A 12,459-nucleotide genomic window follows, 5' to 3' on the forward strand; every position below is an offset into this window, starting at 1 on the left:
CTAAAGTAAGAGCCAGAAATCCTTTTTCTTTTCTGGGGGGGGTTATATTATGGATTTTAAAATTTTTGGGGTTCAAAGTTTTAAGAAAGATTTAAGGCTCATTTTGAGTTTCAGCAAAAACTTGAATGCATGTATTTTCTTAAAAAACATTTGGGAAAAATTATGGTTTACTAAAATTTTTCTAGGGTGAGAGGGTATTTTCTCTTACCCCAAGACTATTTAATTTGAAACTTCCCTAAAATCACATATGAAGCTCATTTTCACATAATAAGTAGCTGATGTAGGACTTAATACCCATGACTAACTTTACAACCTAACCACTCAGTGGGCTATTCTTTTATTTTTTTTTATTGGTAAACAAAATTTTATTGAGAATAAGAACTGTGTGGGTTACTAATATTCCCAATGTGAGACTGCCTAAAAGAAATATGTTCATATGAGCTACCAACAATTCAAGCATGTGAATGGAAAACAATACGACTTAAACAAGCAAATGTAGAGCTATTGAAACAAGTATGACACAAAAAAGTGCATTTCCCATTGCATTGGCTGCCTAGATTAGTGAGAAAGATGACATGCAGCTTCCAAATAAGCTACAAATCAACACCATAATAAAGAGTTATGAAGAAAATAAATGCGCATAAATGGCATGATACAAAATAATAGAAGTATTAGATTATTTCAATCATTATATATTGATTGAAAATTATGGAAGCCAAAAAACAAGCAATAAAGTCGTACCAGAGATTGTTAGACATAAATATTGAAGTGATAGCAAAAATACAAAGGTAACATGCCCCTACTCTCAAATGAAGATCATTAGATGAGAAGCTTTCATTTCCTAAAAATCAAATAGCCAAGACAGAGAAACTTGTGCCGGACTCTGGCATAGTTGAATTTATATACAGGGAGTTTCAATTGGTGGATCCTAATTCACAAACTTAAAATGCCACATTGATGCTATGCAACTAGTATTGGTGATTTCATCTTCCCGATGGCAGAAACGGCTTTCTCATATGCATTTAGTTAAAGCAGATGAGCAACAGGAAATAGGCCTTCTCTGCCCACCATTTTACATCCCCATTGGTATGATCGAGTGCCATAGAATCAAATCAAATTCATGTATGTTTATATCAAACTGTTTTCCACAGAGAGCATCCAAAGAAGGTTAAATCATTCAAGGTAACGTATTCACAGAGCGCAACGTTCTAAATATTACAGACGCACACCTGACACCATATTTCTACCAACGACAACGGATAGCATATCAAATGAAATGCAGCAAGCATATGAACAAGTTAAATAAGCAACAAAATAATGCTAAAATATCACACCATTAAACGTGATTTAATCAGACCATAAAAGATACAAAACCCTAATACAATTGAAGAGAGGGAGAGAACGACCTGCCAAACGCGGAGGAGGCGCTTCTTAGCGTTGGCTCTGCGAGTGGTAGTGAGCTTGATTCGCTTCCAGACTAGACCTCCCGAATCGTGCTTCTTCACTATTTCCATCACTCTTGTCCCCCAGAACGCACCCCCCATCTTTCTCTATCTCCGGTCTGGCTGAGGAACAAAACTGGCACCGTTTCTATTCATACAAACATGCACATAAAAATTCGGACTTTCGCCAACGACGTTATGTTATGAATTACGATACTTCGGCCCATTTTCTCTTTTGAACCTCGACTCGTCCAGTTCTTTCTGGGCTTGATCAAGGTTTAAGTGCACTGTCTCGAAACAAACCCTTTTTCTATCAGAGATTCCATCCAGATAAATGCAGTCTCTTGACCACTTTTTTCTTCTTTTTTTTTTTTTTTTTTTTTGGGTAATTTGCAACAGTAAAGAAAAGAAGCAAGATTATAGACATGAGATGGAATGAAAAAGACGTTGCTTCGAATAATCCACACACAACACTGCTCAATATTTTTCGCAATATTTATAAAGTGATATTGTTTTTATATAGTATTTTACAATAATATTTCTCATTTTAAAATATTCATATATTGTGAAAAATATTGTGTATTTATTATTTTTTATACAATTATTGGTAGCAGTGCATCTAATTATGTGAAAGCAAAATGATAGGAGTCCGAACCAACCAAGGAAAATAAAAAAGAGAAAAATGCACTGACAATAGTTCGAGTCAGAATATAAATCAAAATTACTTGTGATAATAAATTTTAACTTTTGAACTATAAAATGAATTTTAAGCCAGTTGGATACTTTGGAAATACTGTAATAATAAGTTTACTTTTGAAATAATAACTATATCTCAAACCAAACATTCTACGTTAAGAAATGATTCGTATGATCAAGTCAAGGTCGCTACGTTGATCGGCCCCATCACTCTTTTTTGAAAAAAAAAATAATGGTCCTTGCCTCCAAGAACTCCCTGAAATCAAACTTAATTTGACTTGACAATATAAATACACGTCGTGAGAGCAAACGTGTCGTCTTAACTAGCAGCCATGTCATTACCATCTTAGCGTAATAATGTAATTCAGCATAATTCTCCAAAACAAAAAAGTTCAGCATGTTTGTACTAATTGACAAAGGAAAAGCAACGCCCACGGGCCACGACCACCATCTCCATGAACAAGTGCACAGATAGATATCTACATAATTTCAACCAACTTAGAAAAATAATATAGTCTAATGTGATATACTTAACGACTCAACCCAATCAAGATAGCACTCTTTACATTCTATTTCTATCTTTACATTCTATTTTTTAGGATCAAAAGACACTTAAAAAAAAAAAAAGGTGAGTCTATGCCCACCGTTGGGAGCTTCCGTTAATGTATTTTGTACTTTTTTATTATTTTACTTTTTTTTTTACATGAATTTTTTAATATCTTTAAATATTTTTAAAAAAATAAAAAAAAAATTCACAACATTGTTACTTATTTAATCATAAAGTTATAAAAAAAATTAAAAAATAAAAAGTTACCGGCAGGAGCTCCCAATGGGAGCCCCAACACTAAGCATAGCTTTGTTTTAAAAATGGGAAAAAAAAGTGAATGTGACAAAGCAAAAGCCGCTATTCTCTCTGGAAAAAATCTCTTCCGTCTCTCTAAACCCTAAGTTTTCAAGTTTTGGAATCGAAAGGGGGTGGGAGCTCCGGCTCCTCCCCCCTCTTTCTCCTTTCCCCTCCCCCTTTTCGTCCGTCCAGTTTATCTGTGTAGTGTTTTTATCTTGTTTTGTTTTCAGGCCGAATAAGGGAGGATCGCCGTTCGTGTCTTTGCAGCCTTCTTCCTCCTACACGCGCCCCACCGGGATGAAGCCCAGCCGCCGATCTTCAAGTCCACCAAATACGGCGTTCATCGGAGTGGAGCGTAGCCCGCACGCGCGGGACGAAGTTCCGGATCCCGTTGATGTGTGCTCGTCACGCGCCACCGCGGAGCTTTCTGCCAATGCCACGCTCGGCTTCTCTGGCCTCCTTGTATCCGGGGCTTCCACGAGTGATCGGCGGTTTTCCTCCCAGAGTGACTAGCACCTGCACGCGCCACTGCCGCCGCTCGTGCACTGTTCATTCGATTTGGGTCTCTGTTTTTTTCTGTTCCAGTATTGTGTAGCGTCTGTTTTTGTGTTCTTGTGTTTTTTGTTGACCCAAGTGAGGTGTTTGTGCCTTTGGATCGTACGTAATCTGGGGCAAGAGCTATTCGAGAGTGGGGCGATGTCATGGCCAGTGATATCGTACGACCAGTATTCGCGCGTAGGTGCTACCTGCGTAGTGGAGGCTGTTGTGCCCGTGCGTGAGCTGGGTGCGCGTTCCATCAGGGCTCGAGATGCCGATGCTTACGGTGGGCGTGTCGTCCGGGTCACACCGAGGCTTGTGGCTTTACAGTTTAGTTGGTAGTTAGTAATTGTTAGTTAGTAGTTGCTATTGGATTTTGTATCCATAGCAGTGTCCCGTACTTTTCCTCTATAGGAGGCTAGAGGAGCCGTCTAGTTCTGTTTACAGAACGCTTTTCTAGAGGAGCCGTCTAGTTCTGTTTACAGAACGCTTTCTCTATTTGAAGAAAGTTTATTGAGAAGTTAAGACAATGTCCGCTACAAAGAGATTTTGTGTGTGGGGAAGCCCCAGAGCTTAGGCGTAGTTGGCTTATAGTTTGGATTTGTCCATGTATTAAGTCACATTTGTAACTTCGTTTTCATTAATGAAATGAGAGTATTTCTATAAAAAAAAAAAAGCTTTGTTTTAAAAATAAATAAAAAAGGACAATAGCCACATGGGAAGTATTTTTTTTAACTGAAACATATATATATATAGAGTGATTTCAATCAGGACTTCAGTGAATGTCCACGTATGCTTTACGCATTTTGCTTCCTTTTTTTTTTGGAAAATTCTATTCTTAAGCCAGTCCAAGGATCACACTCCACACAATTATGAGGTGGCAAACCCGGTCCATGCCAAATCCGGCCTAGTAGCCTAATCACTCTCCCCCTTGTTCCCTCTCCCTCTACCGAATCCCTCAATCCGGTCGACACGAAGAGCTCTCGCCCAGAAATTTTGGACGTGGTAGAGGAAGGATCCCTAGTCGGTTAGACACTATACATTTTGATTGTTACTCGAGAATTTCTGAAGTGGTTGGACTGAGGCATAGCGAGACGCTCGGGTTTTTCATGATGATGCTATAGAACCCATGTTCACACTATCTCAACCTGCATATGAGGGAGTGGAGTAGGTGGACACTTTGCCCAAGGTGCTAGGAATTTTTCTTCTTTTTAGAGAAGGGGTCTTCCCCAACTTCATTCAAAATCCCCAATAAAATCCAGATTTCGTGTCCCATGGCCATGGCCATCTCCAGACTTCATTCAAAGTCTCCTATCCCATGGCCATCTCCTAGAAGAAGATCCCAAGATGGTTTTGATGGACATCCGGAATTGACTCATTCAAGCTGGAGGCAGCCCAGACAGAAGAGTGAACCTAGTAGCGGCCCCAGACGGTGAAGCTGGCGAAGGGGTGAAGTGGGGAGGAAGAACATGCTGGAGGAAGGAAAAAAATTCGAAATGCCGTCAAATCTTGTTTTGGATATGTGAACCAAAATGCATGCGTTTTAAAAATAAATAAATAAATGCCACTTCATCGCGTGTGTGGTGTATGTAGAATAGATGGGCAGATGAGTAGAACTACTCTTTTTTTTCACCTGAGCACACACGCTTCGTGATGGCCGATGACATACATGGTCGGGCATGAATTCTAGCAGTGGCAACAAATTATCAACTTAATTTGTTCTAATAAAAGAAAAATGTTGTGCATCAATTATTATTTATTCTTATTCTATATATTTATAATTTTTTGTATAAGGTATAGAGGTATTTTTTATATAGTGTGGGATAGTAAATAGTGATTGATGAAAAAAAAATTTCTTCGACAAAAGAGTAACAAATATGCCACATACGGTATATGCTTTTTTTCCTAAGAATAACATGATCTCCAATCGATAACACAAATAAAAATATTGTTAGAATATTATTTTAGAATTTGAAAAAATTGAATTGTTTATTATATTTTGTATGAAAATTTGAAAAAATTATAATGATGAGATGAGATAAGTTGAGAATGTTTCTGTATTCAAACGGGCCCTTTAACAATCCATTCAATAAATTTGTATAATTTTTTTTTTTTTATAAATGGAGCACATTCATTCATTAAAAGTGGATATTATAAAGTTGACTTGAAACAAACAGCACAAGCTAATTATAACATTAATAGCTTCATAGTACACTTCTGTGACTGACATGTCTAGTCCAGACTACAAATCTCTAAAGATCTAAGTCTAAGAGACTGCACAGCTCTATCCACGACGGAGGTCCAGACTGCACAAACCTAAGTATTTGCGTGTGCTGCCTATTTATACTCATCAGTCTGGCCTTCATGGTAGTGGGGTGTCGCTCTATATGAGATCGGATACCCATGCTGCCCACCTGTTGTACCACGGGACACGTAAGCGTGATGGCGACTACTCCTGACACAATACCTTTTGTCGAGCATACCGAGCCCTAGGCTACATTGAATGCGGCATGTCTTCTTCTCTAAGTTTCTCATATCTCATTAATGAAGGGTATCCTCCACCCTGATATTCTTGGGTCGCATTAAATGCGGTGTGCCTTCTTCTCTAAGTCTCTCATATCTCATTAATGCGATGTGTCATTCGCCCTAATATTCCTGGGTCGCATTGAATGCAGCATGTGTTCTTCTTTAAATTTTTCTCATCTCTTCTAATTAGACTTTTGAGGTATGCTCGGCTCGACCCAAACCTCATGTCTGAGTTCTGACCTGAGTCTTTCGAGCATGTTCGGCCTTGTTTAGACCTCAAGTCTGGGATTCGATCCGGGCCAGTTGATAACTCCTCTCACAATACTAACCATGAATGCCATCCGGAATGTGCCTATTGTTAACTGGAAATTTTTTGAGTGTATATACTTTTTTCCTTTCTTTGGAGCGGCTGGTGGATGAGACATTTATCAAACGGTTGGGGAAATAGAATAGCCAAAGTCAATTGTTTTTCAAGCATAAAAATGAACCAGGAGCAAATTGAAGGTATTGAACGTGTGCCCCTTCCCAATCTAGCCTACTGAAAACGAAACTCGAAAAGAAGCACATCTAAGTCTATATTGTAGTTCACTCAAGCAGGCTATTCGGGCAGTAGGCCCATTATTTCCCAAGTAGTGCTTGGATGCTGCCTAGTATTGATTGCTCAGCATGTTGGCTATATAATTTCATTTTTTTATTATTTTAAATATTTTTTAAAAATATAAAAAAAATATAAATATACTAAATTATTAATAATTATTTTATTAATTATTAAATAAAAAAATTAAAATATAAGAGGTGACAAAATGAGTTATTCCCACGTGCAAAGAAGTCATTCAGCAATTATTTACTGTTCATACGTTTTCAATGCCAAAAAGGTTGGGGCTAGACAGACTTTATTTCCACGCGCAAAGATGTCATTCAGTTTCGTGATGATAAATCTTATAGCAATTATTTAATGGCCACGCGGCTAAGATTTCCAATGCAAACAAAAGAAAAATACGAGACTGGGGCTAAGAAGAGCCTAGACGAGTATGAGCCACAACAAATCCACCGCCCACTGATAACGTGACAGAATGCATTGCCTAATTACCCGAGAAACTTCGCCGCATAGGGACATTCACCACCGCGTGTCCCTTTTGACGCTCCCAATAGATATCCATCCATGTATGTAATGTTATCAGGACTAAACATTAATGAGAGGATCATCTCGTTCCAGCATTCCAATGTACGGCTCCTTCTGTTCCTTTCAAGTTTCAATATTGCAACTCTGCGTCACGCTGTTGTATCGCATCGGTGCTGGGTCGGTCCGATATTTTAGATTATAAGTACAGCAATCCACAAACTCCACGATATGCAAGCTTTTAGGGCTATCTCATCTCTGTGCGATAGATCCTGTATCACTGTATCAGTACGTATGTGGTTTTATTTTAGTAAAGTATGGGGGAAGATGGGAGGGAAAGAAGGTTTTTTTTAGGCGCACATTAGCTTGGCACCATCAAAACTTCTTGAGAGGGGTGATGGTGCCACGCTGTGTGCGTCTGAAATGGCGGACTCGGCATTTGTCAGATACATGGAAGTGGATGAACAACATTCGTCTGAAGAAAATGGAGTGCGCCAAATCCTGTCTTCCTCTCTCCCACGGATCTCGTTGATTTCATCCACATGCTCAACACCTGTTACTCTGCCGGGTATATTAATTTTAGAAAAGTTATATTCACAACAAATCAATTTTAAATTTATAAATTCGTATAGTACAAACCAAACTGTGATATATATGTGGATGATGTATTTTAACTCTTAATAAAAAAAAAAATTCCATGTAAAATCAGGTCGTTTCTGTCGGTCATGATTGAAAAACCGATGCATAATTTTTTTGTAGATATAAAAACAATTAAAAATTAGAGTTTTTTTAAAAAAAAAAAAGGTTTTACAAAAGTAGACTGAGGAGTGTTTTAAATTTAGAGATGAGTTGACATGATTTATGAATAGTAGAATAAAAGTTGAATTATTTATTATATTTTGTGTGAAAATTTTAAAAAGTTATTTTAAAATTTTAAAAAATTGAATTGTTTATTATATTTTGTGTAAAAATTTAAAAAAATTATAATAATAAGGTGAGATGAATTAAAATGAATTGAAATAAATAACAAATATAAACGAGGCAGTGTTACAGCCACCTACTTTTTACATGACTATCCAAAGTGATTATAGCCACCCACTCGGAGGTGGCTAGTTCCATCCTTTGCATAATAGGGGTGGGATTTTGCTGTTTTAAACATGTTTCATTAAAAAAAACCATGGTGCTGGTTTAAAAACGTAATAAAATGGGAGATTACGTACGTTATTTATCCTTCAAATTGTTGCACTCTTTTTATGAGGTAGTAGTTATTAAACTCTTGAACTTGTAATTTTGTCTCTAAATTATCACTCTTTTTTAATTTTGCTGATAAATATTTAAGATCATTTCAGATAATATATATATTAATTAATTACTTAAATTGCAACATATATTTCAAATTAGGTGTTAATTGAGATATTGCTAAATATAGTATATGTAGTGTGAGGGAGAAAAATACACCAGGCTAGCCCACCAGGTCACCACTAGGAGATAAAATAAGAGAGATGGGAAGGGGACAAGAATGGACAAGGGAGTGAGAATGTTAGGAGGCAGAGAGTGTGTTAGGAGAAAGTAAGAAATGAAGAAACGGTCAGACACATAAAACATACATCCATTACCACTATCGAGGTGCACGCGGGAAGAGAGTCATATAAAAGCAAGTGGCCATATGACTCGAAATGAGCTTCTTTTTTGACTTCTTCTTCAACCTCTGGAGGGAGAGCTCTAGAGAGAATATCTTCTCCAGCAAATAGATATCATGTTTTCATTGTACAGTGAAAAATGAGAGACTATGACTGTAAACAAGTATATTATAGTAGATTTTTCCTCTCTAAACGCCCGTAGACGTAGGCAACATGCTGAACCACGTAAATTTGTGTGTACATTTTTCTTTATTTTCTCTGCATTTGTTTTTCATTCACCGTCACATATGTACACACTGACACCATACAGGCTCACCGGACCACTGTCGGGGGCTCCAAACAACCCTGATCGAGGCCCGAATCATCTCAGGGGGCCAATAATGACTCATTCTCTCATTCTGGCTTGTTGTGCAAATTTTCATGCATCAATAGTGGTGCCGTCTGTGGGATTCGATTCACTTTTTAAGCCGAAAGTGGGAGAAGAACAAATTTCCAGTGCGTTGGATAATTTTTGAATGAACAAATGAAGCTTCTTCCAGATAAGTACTCCCAACTTTCCTGCTCTTATTTTTATTAACGACGTTATCACAAAAATCGAGCGAGTAAACTCTTCATCGTCCATGTAGTTGATAATAATGTACACTTAAGTGCATGCACATGGCACTTACAGCTCAAGTGACCGGGCCACTCATCTTCCTGACCCAGGGGTGTAATTTATGCACGGGACACATGCTCATGGCATAAGCACTGGCGGGAAAATACTGTGCACTTAAATGCACAGTGCCTAAACCCTTGACATAGTACTCTATGCATTGTAAATACATTGTACACATACATGAATACAACAGGCAAACACTGTGCACTTAAGTGCACAATGCCATGCATGCACGTAAGAACTGTGCATGGCACACACAGTGCACACGAAAACGTGCACCCAGGGGCCTTGATGCAGCCCACCTGCGTCGTCTGTCTCCTCGGAGATGGTCCACGACCACCTGGCCACGGCGGGGCCCTCACTGCATGGCCACGTGCATGAGAATGCATGTGGCCATCTGTCTCCTTTGTGTAATTACATTATTGCCCTCTAATTCATGCACGTGGCCATCTGTCTCCTTTGTGTAATTACATTATTGCCCTCTAATAGTTAAGTGGGTTTAATTTAATTGGGCTTGAACTCTTGTGGGCTTGATTATTTTACTTGAAGTTGGGTTGGGCTTAATATTTTAAGTTGAGTTTAATTTTATTAAATAAATATGTTAGTCCAAAAATTTTATTTTTAAAGAAAATATTTAAGGATTTTTAAATTAAATTACTAAGCATTAAATTATGAGATCTCTTGCTAAATTTATTTTATGAAAAACACGTGACACTCCTAACCTACGGGAAGGGGGTGTTACAATTTGGTATCAGAGCCGGTCAAGAGATTACGCAGACTTTTGAAAAGATAAATAGTATTTTATTAATTCTAGGATAAGGTCACTTAGGATGCTCCTGGCTCGCTCGAGAGTTATTAGAATATTTCAGATTTAGATAAGTCGCTTATTAGCTTTCAGTAGATAGCACTATATGATGTTGTTACTATTCTCATAATTATAGGTTATTATTATTGTTTTTAATTTTTCTAAACACTAGTTATTGGTTAACTTAGAATATGACACTTGGTACCAGATAATTTTATGTAGCATAGATATTTAGAATTTTATAGATATTACGTGTGTTGTGGGTTATGTGACAATATATATGGTTAGGACAATATAATTGATTGAAGGAACGTGAAGTTAGAAAACTTTTACTTTTAAGATTGATTGATTGAATGGTGAACAAAAGATTTTAGGAAAATGTCAGGTATCGTGGAATTATTTAGCAATAGGGTTATGGAAAGAAATTGTAAAGTCAATATATTTTTTAGGTATGAGAATTTAAGGTGTACGAGCCGAAGATGATTTAATTAATTCGTGCATGCCTTAGATATACACATCACAAGTTTGATGATTAGGCTAGCATAGTATTAGAATGTCACGAGATTTTGAGGTTTGATTTGGAAGTTGTAATTAATGTTGCTATGCTTATAATTGAGGTGCTTGTTAATGAATTAGACATGGATGCTAGACAAGCATAATTTGAGTAACACATTGGAGATGTGGGCCCATAACCCATAGGCCAGAATCGTTGTGGTATTTCATTTTTAAAGATTCTAGAATAGAGATATTTTAGAGACTCCAAGCTTTAGAAAGTTTTATGCTGTTATTTATTTTAGATTATTATTTTATGTGAGAAAAAAAGTATTTTAGTATGTTATGTGGAGAATCTATTTATTTTCTTATGTAGAGATAGTTACTCACTATTTATTTGGAGAAAGATAATGGTTTGGGTGATATTATTATTAGGTTTTTAATCAATCTTGTTGTCGAGATTTACATTGTAGGCTTGTATTGTATTTTTGTAATGTGTGATGGTTGACATTAAGTGCACGAACGTGTACGTGTAAAAGGATTAGGAAAATATGCGAGGTTTAGGAATGAATAATATAGGACTAAAATCTTGAAATGTTAGGCTCAACTAAATGATTAAAGATCTAAAATAGAAACATGGAAAGAATGTGATAGACAAGTATGTAGGTTGCTTAAGGTACTAGCAAATTTCGAGGACATAATGTTTTTAAAGAATGGGAGTTTGTAATAACCCAATCATAAGATTAGGTCATAAGATAAGTTTTATGTATTTTTTTCATATAACTATAAATATTCTATTATTATTACTACTATAATTATATCAGATTTATTATTATTATTACTACATTGTTAATTTTAATATCATATTGGAATTATTATTACTAATGATAATTTTATTCGTTATTAGGATGATTATACTTTAACTTCCATGTTTTCCCTCCACTCCACGTTCTCTCTCTCCTCTCGACGTTACTCATTTCCATAATCGACAAATTAAAACTATTATTTATCTTTAGACTCTTCCTATCCTTCAGAAATCCTCCCAAAAATCGCAGCAATTATCCTTATGGCAACACTCTCTCCATCATCATGCAGCAATGTCCTTCCACGGCAAACTAGAAAACAGAGCAAACCGCTCACCATCACGCAGCCATCATGAACTCCCCTTCGCACCACTAGCCGAAGTACCACATTGCAACATCAACAGACCCCATGCATGACAGTTCGCATTAGGGAGCCATGAAGCCGAAACCCGGATAGCCACCACCCAATGCACAGAATCAACCGCCAACATCGTCCAACCACCCTTAGCCACCAAGGCACGCCGCAGCAACCACAAACGTGAAGCCCGAAGCTGAGTTTAGCAAGCTTATGTCGCAGTCCCTCTCTTCCACAGTAAGCCAACGTTGTCCAGCCGTCACGAGTCTTCGGACAGCCCAGAAAGTGTCGCCGAGTAACTCTCCATCAGCCTTGCGTCGCTGCAAGATCCTCCACCACGCATGTGGGAAGCCCAGTAACACCGTCGTGGTTCTGGCCTCAACCACTATCTCCTTTGTGCCCTGCCTCCTTCCGTATGATGTCAAAGGTCCTTGGTTGCTCTCGGTAAGCATTGCCGCACAGCCTCTTGAGTGAATGTTTGCTTCACAAGTTAAAGTTGCTTTTAGGTTTTCAGTTTGTTACATACAAATGTTAATAAGATTAC

Source organism: Juglans regia, chromosome 16 (assembly GCF_001411555.2).
Source record: "Juglans regia cultivar Chandler chromosome 16, Walnut 2.0, whole genome shotgun sequence".
In the NCBI taxonomy this organism is placed as follows: domain Eukaryota; kingdom Viridiplantae; phylum Streptophyta; class Magnoliopsida; order Fagales; family Juglandaceae; genus Juglans; species Juglans regia.